This window comes from Meles meles, chromosome 6 (genome assembly GCF_922984935.1).
Source record: "Meles meles chromosome 6, mMelMel3.1 paternal haplotype, whole genome shotgun sequence".
NCBI classification, from domain to species: Eukaryota; Metazoa; Chordata; class Mammalia; order Carnivora; family Mustelidae; genus Meles; species Meles meles.
The window spans coordinates 32,601,235-32,618,675 of record NC_060071.1 but is presented as its reverse complement, the minus strand read 5'-3'; the positions used below and the strand labels follow the sequence as shown (position 1 = coordinate 32,618,675).

The 17,441-nt window shown below is 37.7% G+C and overlaps 1 protein-coding gene across 8 annotated transcripts in view; it reads left to right on the top strand.

Moving 5' to 3' along the window:
* Nucleotides 1-17,441, top strand: part of PEAK1 (pseudopodium enriched atypical kinase 1) — a 319,482-nt gene that overhangs the window by 138,144 nt on the left and 163,897 nt on the right. For 7 of the 8 annotated variants that reach the window (XR_006818699.1, XM_046008373.1, XM_046008371.1 and 4 more), the window contains one exon: nt 8,548-8,629. The exons of the other annotated variant lie outside the window; for it this stretch is intronic. The gene's annotated coding sequence lies outside the window, so the exon portion shown is untranslated. The remainder of the gene's footprint in view (nt 1-8,547; nt 8,630-17,441) is intronic. 8 annotated transcript variants of the gene reach the window in all.

Sequence of the window (17,441 nt, the reverse complement as noted above, 5' to 3'; positions counted from 1 at the left end):
ATGAGGTTTTAAGATGACTGGTGAACTGTGATTACTGTTAGACTTTTGGTGTGTCTAAGTGGCTGCTGCATTGTTAACCAGAGCAGGGAATTGAAAGAGTGGATGGATTTTAGGAAGAGATGGAAAGCTCACTTTTGAACATGTTGAGTTTTTACCTATGGTATATTCAGGTGGGAATATCTAAAAACAACAGGATGTTGGAGTCTGAGGCTGAGGTGAAAGGTCAGAATTAGGGGTTATCATGTGAGGGGTCCTCCTAGTCCAGGTGGGAGCCCAGAGTATGTATGCAAAAAAGCTGAACCCTAAGAGGAAAAGGAAAAAGAGAAACCCGAGACAGAAATGAAGAGAAAATTCTGTCTTTACCTAATTCCTCTGGAAAGGACAATTTTATCTTTTCTACATCCTCAATCATTACCTTTAAATAGTATATTATGTAAAAGATACTCGGTAAATGTTTGCCACTTATTTTGTTCAACTAGAAAGCATCTCATTTACTTAGAGACTTGTTTCATATTTTATCCGATTCCATGACTTGATAAGAAAAATTTTTAAGTATTAATTTTAAGAAATTTTAATTCCAATATAGTTAACATACAGTGTTATGTTCGTTTCAGGTATACATTATAGTGATTCAGTTCTCTTCATTACTCAGTGATTATCATGATAACTGTACTCTTAATTCCCCTTACCTATTTCACCCATCCCCCCCTCACCTCCCCTCTGGTTACCACCAGTTTGTTCTCTGTCTAGTTAACAGTCTGTTTTTTGGTTTGTCTCTTTTTCTCTCTGCTCATTTTTAAAAAATTTTTTTATTTCTTATTTTTTTATAAACATATAATGTATTTTTATCCCCAGGGATACAGGTCTGTGAATCGCCAGGTTTACACACTTCACAGCACTCAACATAGCATACACCCTCCCCAATGTCCATAACCCCCCTCCCCCTCTCCCAACCCCACCTCCCCCCAGCAACCCTCAGTTTGTTTTGTGAGATTAAGAGTCACTTATGGTTTGTCTCCCTCCCAATCCCATCTTGTTTCATTTATTCTTCTCCTATCCCCCAACCCCCCATGTTGCATCTCCGTGTCCTCATATCAGGGAGATCATATGATAGTTGTCTTTCTCCGATTGACTTATTTCACTAAGCATGATACCCTCTAGTTCCATCCACGTCGTCGCAAATGGCAAGATTTCATTTCTTTTGATGGCTGCATAGTATTCCATTGTGTATATATACGACATCTGCTTTATCCATTCATCTGTTGATGGACATCTAGGTTCTTTCCATAGTTTGGCTATTGTAGACATTGCTGCCATAAACATTCGGGTGCATGTGCCCCTTCGGATCACTACGTTTGTATCTTTAGGGTAAATACCCAGCAGTGCAATTGCTGGGTCATAGGGTAGTTCTATTTTCAACATTTTGAGGAACCTCCATGCTGTTTTCCAGAGTGGTTGCACCAGCTTGCATTCCCACCAACAGTGGAGGAGGGTTCCCCTTTCTCCACATCCTCGCCAGCATCTGTCATTTCCTGACTTGTTAATTTTAGCCATTCTGCCTGGTGTGAGGTGATATCTCATGGTGGTTTTGATTTGTATTTCCCTGATGCCAAGTGATGTGGAGCACTTTTTCATGTGTCTGTTGGCCATCTGGATGTCTTCTTTGCAGAAGTGTCTGTTCATGTCCTCTGCCCATTTCTTGATTGGATTATTTGTTCTTTGGGTGTTGAGTTTGCTAAGTTCCTTATAGATTTTGGATACTAGCCCTTTATCTGATATGTCATTTGCAAATATCTTCTCCCATTCTGTCAGTTGTGTTTTGGTTTTGTTAACTGTTTCCTTTGCTGTGCAAAAGCTTTTGATCTTGATGAAATCCCAGTAGTTCATTTTTGCCCTTGCTTCCCTTGCCTTTGGCGATGTTCCTAGGAAGATGTTGCTGCGGCTGAGGTCGAAGAAGTTGCTGCCTGCGTTCTCCTCAAGGATTTTGATGGATTCCTTTCTCACATTGAGGTCCTTCATCCATTTGGAGTCTATTTTCGTGTGTGGTGTAAGGAAGTGGTCCAATTTCATTTTTCTGCATGTGGCTGTCCAATTTTCCCAGCACCATTTATTGAAGAGGCTGTCTTTTTTCCACTGGACATTCTTTCCTGCTTTGTCGAAGATTAGTTGACTATAGAGTTGAGGGTCTATTTCTGGGCTCTCTATTCTGTTGCATTGATCTATGTGTCTGTATTTGTGCCAGTACCATGCTGTCTTGATGATGACAGCTTTGTAATAGAGCTTGAAGTCCGGAATTGTGATGCCACCAACTTTGGCTTTCTTTTTCAATATTCCTTTGGCTATTTGAGGTCTTTTCTGGTTCCATATAATTTTAGGATTATTTGTTCCATTTCTTTGAAAAAAATGGATGGTATTTTGATAGGGATTGCATTAAATGTGTAGATTGCTTTAGGTAGCATAGACATTTTCACAATATTTAGTCTTCTAATCCAGGAGCATGGAACATTTTTCCATTTCTTTGTATCTTCCTCAATTTCTTTCATGAGTACTTTATAGTTTTCTGCATATAGATTCTTATTCTCTTTGGTTAGGTTTATTCCTATGTATCTTATAGTTTTGGGTACAATTGTAAATGGGATTGACTCCTTAATTTCTCTTTCTTCTGTCTTGTTGTTGGTGTAGAGAAATGCAACTGATTTCTGTGCATTGATTTTATATCCTGACACTTTACTGAATTCCTGTACAAGTTCTAGCAGTTTTGGAGTGGAGTCTTTTGGGTTTTCCACATATAGTATCATATCATCTGCAACGAGTGATAGTTTGACTTCTTCTTTGCTGATTTGGATGCCTTTAATTTCTTTTTGTTGTCTGATTGCTGAGGCTAGGACTTCTAGTACTATGTTGAATAGCAGTGATGATAATGGACATCCCTGCCTTGTTCCTGACCTTAATGGAAAAGCTTTCAGTTTTTCTCCATTGAGAATGATGTTTGCAGTGGGTTTTTCATAGGTGGCTTTGATAATATTGAGGTATGTGCCCTGTATCCCTACACTTTGAAGAGTTTTGATCAGGAAGGGATGCTGTACTTTGTCAAATGCCTTTTCAGCATCTATTGAGAGTATCATATGGTTCTTGTTCTTTCTTTTATTAATGTGTTGTATCACATTGATTGATTTGCGGATGTTGAACCAATCTTGCAGCCCTGGAATAAATCCCACTTGGTCGTGGTAAATAATCCTTTTAATGTACTGATGAATCCTATTGGCTAGTATTTTGGTGAGAATTTTTGCATCTGTGTTCATCAAGGGTATTGGTCTGTAGTTCTCTTTTTTGGTGGGATCCTTGTTTGGTTTTGGGATCAAGGTGATGCTGGCCTCATAAAATGAGTTTGGAAGTTTTCCTTCCATTTCTATTTTTTGGAACAGTTTCAGGAGAATAGGAATTAGTTCTTCTTTAAATGTTTGGTAGAATTCCCCTGGGAAGCCATCTGGCCCTGGGCTTTTGTTTGTTTGGAGATTTTTGATGACTGTTTCAATCTCCTTACTGGTTATGGGCCTGTTCAGGTTTTCTATTTCTTCCTGGTTCAGTTGTGGTAGTTTATATGTCCCCAGGAATGCATCCATTTCTTCCAGATTGTCAAATTTGTTGGCGTAGAGTTGCTCATAGTATGTTCTTATAATTGTCTGTATTTCCTTGGTGTTAGTTGTGATCTCTCCTCTTTCATTCATGATTTTATTGATTTGGGTCCTTTCTCTTTTCTTTTTGATAAGTCTGGCCAGGGGTTTCTCAATCTTACTGATTCTTTCAAAGAACCAGCTCCTAGTTTCGTTGATTTCTTCTATTGTTTTTTTGGTTTCTATTTCATTGATTTCTGCTCTGATCTTTATGATTTCTCTTCTCCTGCTGGGTTTAGGGTTTCTTTCTTGTTCTTTCTCCAGCTCGTTTAGGTGTAGGGTTAGGTTGTATACTTGAGACCTTTCTTGTTTCTTGAGAAAGGCTTGTAGTGCTATATATTTTCCTCTCAGGACTGCCTTTGTTGTGTCCCACAGATTTTGAACCATTGTGTTTTCATTATCATTTGTTTCCCTGAATTTTTTCAGTTCTTCTTTTATTTCCTGGTTGACCCATTCATTCTTTAGAAGGATGCTGTTTAGTCTCCATGTATTTGGGTTCTTTCCAAATTTCCTCTTGTGATTGAGTTCTAGCTTCAGAGCATTGTGGTCTGAAAGTATGCAGGGAATGATCCTAATCTTTTGATATGGTTGAGACCTGATTTAGGACCCAGGATGTGATCTATTCTGGAGAATGTTCCATGTGCACTAGAGAAGAATGTGTATTCTGTTGCTTTTCGATGAAATGTTCTGAATATATCTGTGATGTCCGTCTGGTCCAGTGTGTCATTTAAGGCCTTTATTTCCTTGTTGATCTTTTGCTTGGATGATCTGTCCATTTCAGTGAGGGGAGTGTTAAAGTCCCCTACTATTATTGTATTATTATCGATGTGTTTCTTTGATTTTGTTATTAATTGGTTGATATAGTTGGTTGCTCCCACGTTAGGGGCATAGATATTTAAAATTGTTAGATCTTCTTGTTGGACAGACCCTTTGAGTATGATATAGTGTCCTTCCTCATCTCTTATTATAGTCTTTGGCTTAAAATCTAATTGATCTGATATAAGGATTGCCACCCCAGCTTTCTTCTGATGCCCATTAGCATGGTAAATTGTTTTCCACCCCCTCACTTTAAATCTGGAGGTGTCTTCGTGTCTAAAATGAGTTTCTTATAGGCAACATATAGATGGGTTTTGTTTTTTTATCCATTCTGATACCCTGTGTCTTTTGATTGGGGCATTTAGCCCATTAACATTCAGGGTAACTATTGAGAGATATGAATTTAGCACCATTATATTGCCTGTAAGGTGACTGTTACTGTATATTGTCTCGGTACCTTTCTGATCTACTACTTTTAGGCTCTCTCTTTGCTTAGAGGACCCCTTTCAATATTTCCTGTAGAGCTGGTTTGGTGTTTGCAAATTCTTTCAGTTTTTGTTTGTCCTGGAAGCTTTTTATCTCTCCTTCTATTTTCAATGATAGCCTAGCTGGATACAGTATTCTTGGCTGCATGTTTTTCTCGTTTAGTGCTCTGAATATATCATGCCAGCTCTTTCTGGCCTGCCAGATCTCTGTGGATAAGTCTGCTGCCAATCTAATATTTTTACCATTGTATGTTACAGACTTCTTTTCCCGGGCTGCTTTCAGGATTTTCTGTTTGTCACTAAGACTTGTAAATTTTACTATTAGGTGACGGGGTGTGGACCTATTCTTGTTGATTTTGAGGGGGGTTCTCTGCACCTCCTGGATTTTGATGCTTGTTCCCTTTGCCATATAGGGAAATTCTCTCCAATAATTCTCTCCAATAGACCTATTATTAATAGACCTATTATTAATAGCAGAAGCTCCCCTCTCTCTTTCTTCTTCTTCTGGAATCCCAATTATTCTAATGTTGTTTCGTCTTATGGTGTCACTTATCTCTCGAATTCTCCCCTCGTGGTCCAGTAGCTGTTTGTCCCTCTTTTGCTCAGCTTCTTTATTCTCTGTCATTTGGTCTTCTATATCACTAATTCTTTCTTCTGCCTCATTTATCCTAGCAGTGAGAGCCTCCATTTTTGATTGCACCTCAATAATAACTTTTTTGATTTCAACTTGGTTAGATTTTAGTTCTTTTATTTCTCCAGGAAAGGCTTTTATATCTCCAGAGAGGGTTTCTCTAATATCTTCCATGCCTTTTTCGAGCCTGGCTAGAACCTTGAGAATCATCATTCTGAACTCTAGATCTGACGTATTACCAATGTCTGTGTTGATTAGGTCCCTAGCCTTCGGTATTGCCTCTTGTTCTTTTTTTTGTGGTGAATTTTTCCGCCTTGTCATTTTGTCCAGATAAGAGGATATGAAGGAGCAAATATAATACTAAAAGGGTGGCCGAGACCCCAGAAAAATGCACTTTAACCAAATTAGAAGAGACCCCAAATCATGGGTGGGAGAAAGGGGATAAAAAGACGTTCCCAAAAAAAAAAAAAGAAAGAAAAAATTTAAAAAAGAGAACAAATAAAGAAAAAATATAAAAGAGAAAGAAAAAATATATATATTAGATAAACTAGTCCAAAAGTATTAAAAAAGAAAAGGGTAAAAGTTTAAAAAAATTAGCAGAAGAAGAAAAAAGAAAGAAAAAAAATTGAAAAAGAAATTGAATTAACCGCAAAACGAAAGAGTCATGGGGAGAAAGCCATGAGTTCCGTGCTTTGCTTTCTCCTCCTCTGTAATTACGCTGCTTTCCTAGGTATTGAACCTGCTTTCCTTGGTAGATGAACTTCGTCCTGGCTGGATTTTTTGTTGATCTTCTGGGGGAGGGGCCTGTTGTAGTGACTCTCAAGTGTCTTTGCCGGAGGCGGAATTGCACCGCCCTTATCGGGGGCCGGACTAAGTGATCCTCTTGGGTTCGCTTTCGGGAGCTTTTGTTCCCTGAACGCTTTCCATAGAGTTCCGGAGGACGGGAATGAAAATGGTGGCCTCCTAGTCTCTGGCCCGGAGGAGCCGAGAGCCTGGGGCCCCACTCCTCAGTGCGCCCCCAGAGAACAGCGCCCAATCACTCCCGTATCCCCGGTTTCCAGCTGCGCTCTGAGCTCACCTAGCCTGCGACTGGTTCAAGGTAACCCCGAGCTGAGAGCTCAGTCCTCGGCTCTGTCTCTGTAGCTGGCTTCCCCATTCTAATACCTTCGAGCTGTGACACTCTGACACCCCCGATCCTTCTGTGACCCTGTGGGACCTGGGGCCACTCTGACCCCGCGTGGGCTTCACCCCGTTTTAGCCTCTGGAGCTATGTCCCTCAGTGGAACAGACTTTTAAAAGTCCTGATTTTGTGCTCCGTTCCTCCGCCGCTTGCCGGGAGCCGGCCCCTCCCCCCACAGTCTATCTTTCCGTCGTTTTGGATTCACTTCTCAGCCAGTCCTACCTTTCAGAAAGTGGTTGATTTTCTGTTTCTAGAATTGCTGTTCTTCTTCTCTTCGATCTTCTGTTGGATTTTTAGGTGTTTGCAATGTTTAGATAAGCTATCTAGCTGATCTCCTGCTACCTGATGTAGTCTCAACCTGCTACTTCTCCGCCATCTTGACTCCTCCTGCTCATTTGTTTTGTTTCTTAAATTCCACATATGAGTGAAATCACATGGTATTTGTCATTTTGCTTAGGATTATGCTCTAGATCCATCCATTTTGTTGCAGATAAGAATTTTTTTTTCTTGTTTTGTATTGTTTTTAGTTGACAGAGGTCACAGGCAGAGTGGCAGGTGGGGGAGGGGGGACGCAGGTTTCCCGCTGAGCAGAGAGCCTGACATGGGGCTTGGTGGAACTTGATCCCAGGACCCTGGGATCATGACCTGAGCAGAAGGCAGGGGCTTTAACCCACTGAGCCACCCAGGCGCCCCTAGAAATATTTTTAATTCATATCATTTCATGAGCACGTACTGTGTACTAAGCACTGGATTAAATACTTCATACATGTTATCTGATTTTATCTCTAAAATAACCCTTCATATGTCATTTTATTATTTCCATTTTTGTATTTAAAGAACCTGAAGTTAAGAAAGATTAAGTGAATTAATCAACTTTCTCACACATCTATGAAAAACTCCAGAATTCATTATCTTAACCACCACTGATGTTTGGAACCAAAAGACCATTTGCCAGTCTTCTGTTTGGGTTCCACTGTTAGAATTATTCTAAATCAATGGCTCTGATTTATCCTAAATTTTGTATGGTCAGTCTTATGTGGATTGGCATAGTAGTTGGTACAGTAAGCCTTTACTTAATTCTTTTTAAGTACAGTACTTACTGAGTACAGTAAGCCTTTACTTAATTCTTTTTAACTTTTTAACTTTCTGGGTCACTACTATCATTTTTCTATTAGCAGTTTGCATTAGATGAGTGCTAAATTGCTTATGGTTCTAAAATCCTATACATCCACGATTTTGAATAACTCAAAAACTATTCCTCAGAGTCTACTACCAGGTTTTAGAGATTCACAGACTAGATGACTGGGTTTAATGTCTCAATTAAAATTATACACAAAATATGATTCATGTATATGCATTTTGGGGGAAATGCAATTCACAGTTTTCTTCAGATTTTCATAGTTTTATGTCTCACCACTCACACTTCACCCAGAAGATTAAGAACTTAGTTTTAGAAATATTTTTGCATAATATAATGAACTACAGTGCTTCATGCATGTATACTGTCCTGTGTAGTTATTTTTAACAAGGTATTGTTATTCATTAGAAGTGATTTTCTGAGATAAGGTTACTTTTTTGGCTACTTAAACCCATAGTGTTTCCTAAAGTAAAACACCTCTTAGAGGACTTGAAAACAAGTCCTCTAAGTAGCACGAGTAACAGTTTGACTCTGCCTAATGGTAATTAAAGAAAGCTCAGTTTTAAAGTATGATTCAAATAACCTTCACTAATATTTATTTCCCACTTTGCATCTTCCTATAGGAAACGAGTATTTGAGGGCCATTTGTAAGGAAAGAAGAGGAAGCAATGACATAATGCCTACAGTTGGAGCCAGTTAAACTGGGTTTGTACTTCCTTTTTTCATAATGTCACACAATTATTCTAGTCTTGAATCCCTTTTTACCAACCTCTTGCCTTATTCCAGCATCAAATCTTATAATTTTGAGACTTACCTTACTATGGAGGAGACAAAGATGAATAAGAGATGCCCTTTTCAAAGTATTTGCAATGTCTCTGGGAATAGGAAAGACAGAATGATAAAAAACTAGATAATAGTCTCATTTTCAGATAAGAAGCTTTGAGAAGTTTGGTAAATTGCTCAAGGTCAAAAGCTCTTCAAACTCTCTCATTCCAAACCTCATTTGCCTTCTATTAGGTCACAATGCCCCTCATCTTATTTAGGTTTAGTTGTTGTACAATTGTCAATAACTGATTTGAGAACCAACAAAGACTTCATAAATTTAATTTCAGGAATCTTTTTTGTTTTTTTAAAGATTTTATTTATTTATTTGGCAGAGAGAAACACAGTGAGAAGTGGGAACACAAGCAGGGGGAGTGGGATGAGGAGATGCAAGCTTGCGGCCGAGCAGAGAGCCTAATGAGGGGCTCGATCCAAGGACCCTGGGATCATGACCTGAGATGAAGGCAGCCCCTTAACGACTGAAGCACCCAGACACCCCTCATTTATTTGTTTTTCTAAATTTTTGTTTAAATTTCAGTTAGTTAACACACAGTGTAATATTAGTTTCAGGTCTATAATATAGTGATATAACATTTCCATACAACACCCAGCGGTCATTGTAACAAGTGCCCTCCTTAACCCCATCCCATATTTAACTGCCCCCACCACCTGCCTCTCCTCTGGTAACGATCAGTTTGTTGTCTGTAATTAAGAGTCTGTTTCTTGGTTTGCCTCTTTCCTTTTTTTCCCCCTTTGCTTGTTTGTTTTGTTTTTCAAATTCCACATGTGAGTGAAATCATATGGTGTTTGTTTTTTTCTGACTGACTTACTTCACTCAGCATAATACTTGTCTGTCTCCATCCATGTTGTTGCAAATGGTAAGATTTCATTCCTTTCTAGGACTGAGTAATATTCCCGTGTGTGTGTGTGTGTGTGTGTGTGTGCATACCACATTTTCTTTATCCATTCATCAGTCAGTGGACACTTGGGCTATTTTCCTAATTGGCTATTGTAGATAATGTTGCCTACTTTGGTAACTTTCTGTAAACAATCTATATTTTTTTAATTGGAAAGAAAATTGTTTTAAAACTTGTATATGGATGTTATCAGTTGTTCTTTTACAGTTTTGGTCTCCAAATTGTCCTTCCTTTAAAAGGAGCTGATTTTTTTTTTGTTGCGTGGTATGATGTTGCTTTCACTGTGGATATTACCATTTTATCATTAAGAAAATTTCTATTTTTCATTGTGTACTAAAGTTTTTTAAAATTATAAATGATATTCTATAGAAGTTATGGAGCAGTTCTAATAAAAAAGGAAAGCAATTAAGGTGGAGTAAATGTCAAAAAAAAATTGAAAGCAGCATTATAAGATTTGACGTAAATTAGAGAGGAAGAATGTTCTTGAAATCTTTTTTCCTTGAGAGTCCTTTTAAAGATTCTCTTGCCCAGCTGCTGATGGTCTTACCAAGCTCTGCCTCATGGTCCACTCCCATTCTCACTCCATTGCAGATCCATGGAATTTAGAGAAAAGGCATTTGAGGACGAATTGAATAGACTGGTCTTTAATTCTTAATTTTATGTCTGATCTCAAAACTTGTGCAAGGGTTTTTTTCAACTACCACTTTAAGGTTCTTTATTTAAAAAAAAAAAAGATTTTACTTATTTGAGAGAAGAGAGTGAGAGCAGGAGCGGGGGGGCTGAGGGAGATGGGTAGAAGGAGAGAAACAAGCAGACTCCCTGCTGAGTGGGGAGCCCAATGTGGGGCTCGATCCAAGGACGCCAATATCTTGACCTGAGCTGAAGACAGATGCTGAACTGATCCACTTTAAAGTTCTTTAAAGGAAAAACCGAAAAGGCCACTTCATAGTACTTGATACTTAATTTTTGTTTTGCTATAGCTCAGGAGCTCTAGGTCTCCTAGAAACTTCTAATACCTGATATAAACACTTAAATATGACTGTCCTGCTTGCCCAGAGCATAGTGAGTTTTAAGGACTACAGTGAGCTTCTTGTTGTCCAGCTGTGATTCAGGGGTCATGGTAAAGTTCTGATATTTAGCTGAAGTCTTAGAATTTTTGAAGGTGACTGGGCTTTTTCCTGTGATTTGTGTTTCCCTTGTTTGGCATTACTGCTAAGGAGCCAGGCTTCCAGGCTGGTGTCTCATTCATATTAAAACATTCCCTCTGTATGTGTATGGTCCATGTGATTCAAAAGGAATGGTTTTAATAGATTAAGCCTTTGATTTTTAAGCTAATTATTTCTATAAAGAAATAGTTGGAACACTTTGGTTTTTTTCTGTCTTATTGACAAATCTGGTAGCACTAAATAAAGTGTTTTGCCAGGAGATTTATTCGACATTAATATAGATTTGCTTTATTCTATGGAATTTGGTTTCTGTGCCAGGGTACTTTCTAATACGAGATCAGTTCTTAATAGACATATGGAAATATGAGGAACTTTCAGATACTTTTTGATGTCATGTTCAGTAAATTTCAGGGTGATGGCGAGGTAAATACAAAGATGTTGATTTGTGTGTGTTTGTATGTGAGTGTGATCTGACACCAAGGAAATGTAAGAAACTGATTTGCTGCTTTCTTCTTAGAGCTTAATATGGCAGTAGAGTTATAAGAAAATATTTATTTGTTTTTCTTTTTCTAAATGTATTGCTATTTAACAGATATAGGTCAGGACTTCATTTTATATCTTGGTGTATATTTTAAAGAGTTAAATGAGTTGATTCATATTTTTAAAAACCAGAAATATAGGTGATAAAGTGGAGTTACCGAATCTGTTGGCATATATTTGTAATATCAGTCCATTTGTCATTGCCTGGGTATTTGAATTTACTTAGAGAAAAACACTATCACACAAGTAGAGTTAATTGAGTATTTGTTGGCATATATATGTGCCACCTTCATTTCATTTCTCAAATTGAGAAGGTTGGATGATTTTCATAAGTATTCAAAAATTATTCTGCTGGGTGAAATTGAGAGTGTTGTTAATAATGTACTATATGTTGGCTAGTTGAACATAATTTAAAAAGTTAATAATCATTTGCCCTCTAGTCTTTTTTTAGGAGAACTTATCTCCAAGGACAATTTAAACCAAAGACTATTAATTACAATCAGATTTTCTATGAACACTGATTTTTAAATTAAAATTGTATAAGCTCCCTTGCTGACTTTGTTCATCCTTATATATAAACAACATTTCAGTGAAAGATATTGTAGCCATGGGACACCTGGGTGGCTCAATGGGTTAAAGCCGTTGCCTTCAGCTCAGGTCATGATCCCAGGGTCCTGGATCAAGCCCCGAATTGGGCTCTCTGCTCAGTGGGGAGCTTGCTTCCTCCTCTCTCTCTCTGCCTGCCTCTCCCTACTTGTGATCTCTGTCAAATAGATAAATAAATAAAATCTTTAAAAAAGAAAGAAAGAAAGATATAGTAGCCTGAAATGTTGCTCGTCTGCAGGTCTTCTTCAGGAGATACGAAAGATTGCAAAAGATTTGGGGAACTCTAGATTTTCCATTCAGGGTTTTTTTTAAAAAGTACTTTATCATAGTATGTGAAACCTTTAAAAATGGCTTACTTTCTATTCTCCAGTAATGCCAATACCACATGTCTTATAAAATTAAAAGCAACAAGCAACATTTTGGTTGACAGACTTTTTTTTTGGCCTATTTTAAATTTATTTATTTATTTTTTCAGCGTAACCGTATTCATTGTTTTTGCACAACACCCAGTGCTCCATGCAATACGTGCCCTCCCTATTACCCACCACCTGGTTCTCCCAACCTCCCACCCCCGCCCCTTCAAAACCCTCAGGTTGTTTTTCAGAGTCCATAGTCTCTTATGGTTCGCCTCCTCTTCCAATTTCCCTCAACTTCCTTCTCCTCTCCATCTCCCAATGTCCTCCATGTCATTTGTTATGCTCCACAAATAAGTGAAACCATATGATACTTGACTCTCTCTGCTTGACTTATTTCACTCAGCATAATCACTTCCAGTCCCGTCCATGTTGCTACAAAAGTTGGGTATTCATCCTTTCTTCTTCTTTTTTTTTTTTTTAATAAACATATAATGTATTTTTATCCCCAGGGGTACAGGTTCTGTGAATCACCAGGTTTACACACTTCACAGCACTCACGATAGCACATACCCGACCCAATGTCCATAACCCCCTCCCCCTCTCGCAACCCCACCTCCCCCCAGCAACCCCCAGTTTGTTTTGTGAGATTAAGAGTCATTTATGGTTTGTCTCCCCCCCCCAATCCCATCTTGTTTCATTTATTCTTCTCCTATCCCCCTAACCCCCCATGTTGCATCTCCGTGTCCTCATATCAGGGAGATCATATGATAGTTGTCTTTCTCCAATTGACTTATTTCCCTAAGCATGATACCCTCTAGTTCCATCCACGTCGTCGCAAATGGCAAGATTTCATTTCTTTTGATGGCTGCATAGTATTCCATTGTGTATATATACGACATCTGCTTTATCCATTCATCTGTTGATGGACATCTAGGTTCTTTCCATAGTTTGGCTATTGTAGACATTGCTGCCATAAACATTCGGGTGCATGTGCCCCTTCGGATCACTACGTTTGTATCTTTAGGGTAAATACCCAGCAGTACAATTGCTGGGTCATAGGGTAGTTCTATTTTCAACATTTTGAGGAACTTCCATGCTGTTTTCCAGAGTGGTTGCACCAGCTTGCATTCCCACCAACAGTGTAGGAGGGTTCCCCTTTCTCCGCATCCTCGCCAACACCTGTCGTTTCCTGACTTGTTAATTTTAGCCATTCTGCCTGGTGTGAGGTGATATCTCATGGTGGTTTTGATTTGTATTTCCCTGATGCCAAGTGATGTGGAGCACTTTTTCATGTGTCTGTTGGCCATCTGGATGTCTTCTTTGCAGAAATGTCGTTCATGTCCTCTGCCCATTTCTTGATTGGATTCTTTGTTCTTTGGGTGTTGAGTTTGCTAAGTTCCTTATAGATTTTGGATACTAGCTCTTTATCTGATATGTCGTTTGCAAATATCTTCTCCCATTCTGTCAGTTGTCTTTTGGTTTTGTTAACTGTTTCCTTTGCTGTGCAAAAGCTTTTGATCTTGATGAAATCCCAATAGTTTATTTTTGCCCTTGCTTCCCTTGCCTTTGGCGATGTTCCTAGGAAGATGTTGCTGCGGCTGAGGTCGGAGAGGTTGCTGCCTGCATTCTCCTCAAGGATTTTGATGGATTCCTTTCTCACATTGAGGTCCTTCATCCATTTGAGTCTATTTTCATGTGTGGTGTAAGGAAGTGGTCCAATTTCATTTTTCTGCATGTGGCTGTTGGTTGACAGACTTTTTAATAGCAAAATGCAGAGAATGTCTGAGAATAGAAATCTTATATAGTCCTTATAGTCTGAGGCCTGGTTATTTCAAATAGGGGAGAATGGTATTATCTAAAGATCAGCTGCTCAAAGCTAGTAAGTAAGGTGAAATGTTCAGAGCCCCTTAAAAAGATCACATAAAACCAATAGCAGAGAATATTGAAAGCCAGCTCACACTGTCTGAAGCAAGAACTTAGAATCCACTTGAGTGCATAGAATTATTTTGTGTTCCTTCTTAATTTGGGGCAGTAAAAATGTAACAGAAGCATAGTATAGGAATAGGTTTTAGAATAGAGGGAGGCTTTGGAGATCATTTCATTATATCCTTTCATTTTACAATGAGAAACCAAATGTAAGAGGTTAAGTCACTCAGTATCAATGAAGTAGTGGCAGTAGTAGAACGGGAACACTCTGTCTTAACTGTCAAATCATTGATGACAGAACGTCAAAAATGGTAAGGGGAAATAATGGTTATTATTATTGCTGTTTAAAAACTTTTACATACAGTAAAGTTGACTTTTTTACTCTGTGAGCTCTAACACATGCACAGACTTGTGTAGCTCTCACTACAAATAGGGCACAGTAAATCCTGTCCCCCCAGAAAACTATTTCAAGTTGTCCCCTTTTGTTCAGATCCTTTCTCTATATCCAACTAGTAAATAATATTATGTCAGTATTTTACAGATGCCTTTTATCAAATTAAGGTAGTTCTTTTGTATTCTGAGTTGTCTGAAGTTTTGTTATGAATGAGTGTGGAAATTTGTTAATTTTTTTTCTGTGTTTATCGAAATGGTCATATTTTTTACCTTTATTCTGTTAATATGATTAATACCATTGATTTTTTAAAAATATAAAATCAGCCTTTCATTCCTTCTTATATATTGCTGAATTTGACTTGCTATTTTGTTAGAGATTTCTGCATCTAGATTTGAGAGAGATATTGAGGTGTATTTTTCTTAAAATGCCTTTTTGGGGTTTGGGAGTCAATCTGCTGCTGGCCATGTAAAACCTGTTGGGAAATGTTCCCTCCTCTACTTTGTAGAAGAATTTATGTCGGATTGGTATTACTTCTGTTTTTACATGTTTGATGGAATTCACCAGTGAGCCATTTGAAAATTTGGAGCTTTCTTTGCGAGGACATTTTTAAATTACAAATTTAATTTCCTTGGGGCGCCTAGATGGCTCAGTCCATTAGACAGCTGCCTTCAGCTCCAGTCATGATCTCAGCGTCCTGGGATTGAGCCCCACATCTAGCTCCCTGCTTCTCCCCCTCTTTGCCCCTGGACCTCATGTGCTTGCTTGCTCTCTCTCAAATAAATAAATACAATCTTAAAAAAAAAAAAACAAATTTAATTTCTTTGACAGATAAAGGGCTATACAAGTTATCTGTTACTTCCAGAGTCAGTATTGGTAATCTCTGTCTTTTAAGGAATTTGTCTATTTCATCTTAGGTGTCAAATTTATTGTCATAAAATCATTCATAATAGTTTCTTGTTCTGTTAATATCTGTACACTCTCAAGTTATGTTCCGCCTTTCATTCCTGATGTTGAATGATTTCTGGCTTCTTTCATTCAGTGTAGCTAGAAGTCTGTCAATTTCATTGACTTTTTTTTTTCTTTTCATAGAACCTCTTTTTGGTTTCATTCATCTTTCCAGTTTTTCATTTGTCTGTTTTATTGATTCTTATTCTTGGTTATTTTGTTAGTGTCTACTTATTTGGATTTAATTTGTTCCCTTTTCTTCTAGGTTTTTATGGTGGAAGCCTAGGTTATTGGTTTTAGACCTTGCCCCCCAATAAAAGCATAGAAAACTACAAATTTCCTCAAAGCACTTTTTTCCAATTTTAGTATATGTGCTGCCGAAGCGAGCACACTCAAAGCACTTTTTTATGTTCATTCATTTCACATTTTTTTTCAGATTTCCCTTGTGATTTTTTTTTATTTGGCCCTTGAGTTATTTTAGAAGTATGTTGTTTAATTTGTAAATGTTTGGGAATTTTCCACATATCTTTGTTATTGATTTCTAATTTAGTGCCATTGTGGTAAGGGAACATACTGTGTATAGTTTCAATCCTTTTAATTCTTAAAACTTACCCCTGGCTCAGCAGATGGTCTGTCTTGGTAAATGTTTCATAGGCAGTATAAAAATTTATATTTTGCTTTTGTTGGTTTACATATTCTATAAATACCATTTCAGTTGAGAGTACGATTCTAGTCTTCTTTATCTTTGCTGCTAAAAGAAAAGAAAAGAGAGGGGTGCCTGGGTGGCTCAGTGGATTAAAGCCTCTGCCTTCGGCTAAGGTCATGATCTCAGGGTCCTGGGATCGAGCTCCGCATCGGGCTCTCTGCTCCACAGGGAGCCTGCTTCCTCCTCTCTCTCTGCCTGCCTCTCTGCCTAGTTGTGATTTCTCTCTGTCAAATAAATAAAATATTAAAAAAAAAAAGAAAAGAAAAGAGAGTCTTCTTTATCTTTCAGTGTACCTGTTCTCCCAGTTACTGAGAGAAATGTTGATGTCTCCAACTGTATTTGTATACTTGTTTGTTTTCTTCCCTCAGTTCATCAGTTTTTGCTTCATGTGTTTTGTACTTCTGGCATTTTGTACATACACACTTAGAATTATTCTGTGTTCTAAATGAATTGACCCTTGATCATTGTGAAATGTTCATTATCTTTGGTAATATTTGGTTTTTCTTCTGTTTTATCTGGTATCAATATGGGTATTCCAGCTTTTTTAAGATTTTGATTTATTGGGTATATCTTCCATCCTTTTACTTTTAACCTGTTTCCTTATTTTAGTGTGAGATTCTGATAGCTAACATATATTGGTCTTACTTTTTTATTGGGTTTTTAATTGGATTATCTAGACAATTAACATTTAACTTATTTATCAGTGTGTTTGGGTTTAAATCTATCATCTTGCTGTTTGTTTTCTATTAACCCCTCCTTTGAATTAATTATACTTTTCTATTTAATCTTCCCTGTTGGCTTATTCCCCTACTGGCTTATTCTTTGTTCTACCTATTTATTTATTTATTTATTTATTTATTTTAGTGGTTGCTCTAGGGTTTATACTGCGCCTTTTTAGTTTGCTACATTCTATTATCAAATAATATTCTATCACTTCTCATATAATGTAAGACCTTTATAACAGTGTTTTTCCATTGCCTCATGGTCATTTTTTTCTTTCTGCACTTCACCTTTATTATTATTTTTTAAAATTATTTTTATTATTTTTTATTTTTTTAACTATTTTTAAAGATTTTATTTATTTATTTGACAGAGAGATGACAAGTAGGCAGAGAGGCAGGCAGAGAAAGAGAGGGGGA